Below are 3273 nucleotides of genomic sequence, written 5' to 3' on the forward strand. Positions count from 1 at the left end.
CTGGGACCAGGCTGGCGGCTCCCGGGAGCCTGCCCAGATCTGCAAGAGGTGGGCGCCCACCTGGTCTAGTGCAGAGATCATGGACCTCATCCACGACCTCCACACTGGGCACAGGAAAGTGGCCGTCTAGGGCAGGATAGCTGCCAGCCTGGCCACCCAGGAGCAGGTTTGCATGAAAATCAGGGTGGTCCAGTGAGACCCCCGACCCTGAGCCCTGAGTTTAGAATGGCCGTACTGGGTCAGACCAAAGGTCCATCTAGCCCAGTAGCCTATCTGCCGACAGTGGCCAACACTAGGGACCCTGGAAGGGATGGACCGAAGACAGTGACCAAGCCATTTGTCTCCTGCCATCTATCTCCAGCCTTCCACAAACAGAGGCCAGGGACACCATTTCTACCCCCTGGCTAATAGCACTCCATGGACCCAACCTCCATGAATTTATCTAACTTCTCTTTAAACTCTGTTATAGTTCTAGTCTTCACAGCCTCCTGCAGCAATAACTTTCTGTTATTAGTTTGAAGCCTGCTACCCATTCATTTCATTTGGTGTCCTCTAGTCCTTCTATTATGGGATCTAATGAAGAACTTTTCTTTATGCACCCTCTCCACACCACTCATGCTTTTATAGACTTCTATCATATCCCCCCTCAGTCTCCTCTTTTCTAAGCTGAAAAGTCCCAGTCTCTTTAGCCTCTCTTCATATGGGACCTGTTCCAAATCCCTGGTCATTGTAGTTGCCCTCCCCTCTCTTCCCCTCTCCCACCTCCTTTTCCCAGTCTCCCTGAGTTTTGTTCAATAAAGAGAGTTTCTATTTTTGAACACAAGTGTCCTTTATTTTGTACATCAGAAAGAGGGAGACTAGGGAGGGGTAACTGGAAGGAGGTGAGGGAGGAATGGGGTACGAGCCCCCAATGGAGAGGACTGCGGTGGCTCTGTGGGCTCCTCGGGGTGGAAGCTCTCCTGAAGCCCCTTGATTGACCCCCCTCTGGATGGCAGCCTGCGGCAAGTGCAGCCGGGCTGATGGCCAAGCGCTGTGATGTGCCGAGTATGGGCACTCAGGGCACTCCAAGCCAGGACTGCTTTGCAAGCGGGGAACCCCTGAGAACTGTGTGTCCGGGGTGGGGCTCGGGTCCCTTTAAGCACAGCCCTCAGCTAGCCTGAGACAGCAGCTCCACGCTCTAAGTCCTAATCTGATGCCCTGCCGGCACTGCTTCCGGCCATTCTTAACCTTGGTTCAGGGTCCACTCAGTGTGGACATGCTAGTTCGAATTAGCAAAATGCTAATTTGAACTAGTTTTTAAGTCTAGTTGTGCTAATTCAAATTAGCTTAGTTCGAATTAACTAATTTGAACTAAGTTAGTTCCAATTAGTGCTGTAGTGTAGACATACCCTTAGACACTCCAGCTTTTCCTGTACCACAACTAGTACCACACCTTACATAGATGGGAGGTTATGAAAAACAATCTCACAAAATCCGAACAGGTTCTTCCAATTCAAAAAGACCAGTCACATTCCCAGGTTAATTTATACCTTAGATCTAACCCAAAAAAGCACACTGTGCCAGTCCTTTAGAAACTAAAATCTAAAGGTTTATTAATATAAGAAAGAAAAGGTTGAGAGTAAACTTGTTAAAGGAAACAAAATTACATACACCATTTACAAGGTTCCTGGTGCAGACTTTTAGTAGAGATGGAATAAACTGCTATTTTAAAAGTCTATGGAGTACAGCCTTTGTTAGGATAAATCATCAGTCTTTCCAGGCTCAATTCCTAGCAAAGATGCTTCTGAAATGATGAGCTGGAGGAACCTCTATGACCCTTTTTATAATCTTGCCCGTGTGGCGGGAAATCCATTGTTCTTGCTGTGTGAAAGTACCTCCCAAAATGGAGCTTGTCACATGAGAAAATCATCAGTCCATGAATGATTCAATTCTCAGTGGACATGCTTACTTGCTGCAAGTAGTGCCTCCTCAAATCAGAATTCTCTGATCTGACAACATCTGTGGTTCAGAAGGACCATGGATGTTCCTAGATGAGAGAACCACAGTAGCCTCATGGCAGGAGGGCAATCCAGGAGGGGCTAGGCAGAAGCAGTAGGGAAAGGCAGGGGCTGGGGCTGGTGGCAGGCCCCAGCAGCCCACAGCAGTGGGACTGGAGCCAGTAGCAGCCCCAGGCAGCCTACGGCACTGGAAATGGGTCAGGGAAATCCCCAGCAGTGCAGGATCAGGCTGGCGACAGCCTGTGGCAGCATGGGGCCAAGACCAGAGCCCCAGACAGCCTGTGAAAGTCAGGACAGAACTCATAGGCTGCCATGGGTTTGGGATCAGAGCCCAAGCCCTTGGCAGCCCCAGCAGCCCAGCCAGGGCCAAAGCCAGACCCTAGCGACTCGTGGCAGCAAGGGCTGCTGGAGTATAGCAGTCAGTCCAACTGGGGCAGTGGCAGCGGGGTTAGCTCTTCTCCTTCTCTCCTCAGCTGGAAGAGCTGGCGGCTGAGGGCTGTGGTAGGGAACATTCTTTCGTCCGACAAATTCCCTGCTTGGTCCTGAGGTTACTGGGTAAGAGATGTCCAACCTGCATTTTGCAGGTTTACAACAAAATTCCTCAGATGTGTATAGGCAACACTTAAGGTCCATTGTCAATGTAGTATTGCTATTCACTTGAGTGGCCACCCTTTCACAATAAGTGGATGACACCCGTGGATATCTCCCACAAACAAATATTTGAAATACAAGTATATAGCGAGTACTCATAATTTCACATACAAAAATCATATAGGCATATGAGTACTATTACCAGAATCAGCAAAGCATAAGTTTTCAATAGACATCTCTCTTTACCAACTTTGTATGACTTTGGGGGAAACACACAACAGTGGGCGCAACGATGTTGTGCATATTTATATTAAAATCCAATGACATCGCACATGACCATCTAAACTTTTGGATACAGTTCTATAAAGGCTCACTCCACCCCCTATTATAAACAGATCACACTAAAGAATTCTCTACCCTCCATAAAATTAATCACATTACAATATCAGTGAATAGTTACTGATTAATAGGTTTTGCTCATGAAAGCTACTTCATTAATGGGTTTTGCCTATGAAAGCTGATGATACTATATATATTTTTGTTTGTCTCTAAGTTGCCACAGGACTACTCATTGTTTTTAAAGTTACAGACTAACATGGCTACCCCTCTGAGACTTTATTACAATATCACTCAATCAACTCACATTTTGCAAAGTTAGCTTTTATATTGCTCCACACCCCTGTAG

At 47.2% G+C, this 3273-nt stretch overlaps 1 long non-coding RNA gene across 2 annotated transcripts in view; it reads left to right on the top strand.

The window, feature by feature from the left end:
* LOC106732589 (uncharacterized) overlaps window positions 1-3273 on the top strand; it is a 76330-nt gene that overhangs the window by 33149 nt on the left and 39908 nt on the right. The gene's annotated exons all lie outside the window — the stretch shown is intronic.

Source organism: Pelodiscus sinensis, chromosome 2 (genome assembly GCF_049634645.1).
Source record: "Pelodiscus sinensis isolate JC-2024 chromosome 2, ASM4963464v1, whole genome shotgun sequence".
In the NCBI taxonomy this organism is placed as follows: Eukaryota; Metazoa; Chordata; order Testudines; family Trionychidae; genus Pelodiscus; species Pelodiscus sinensis.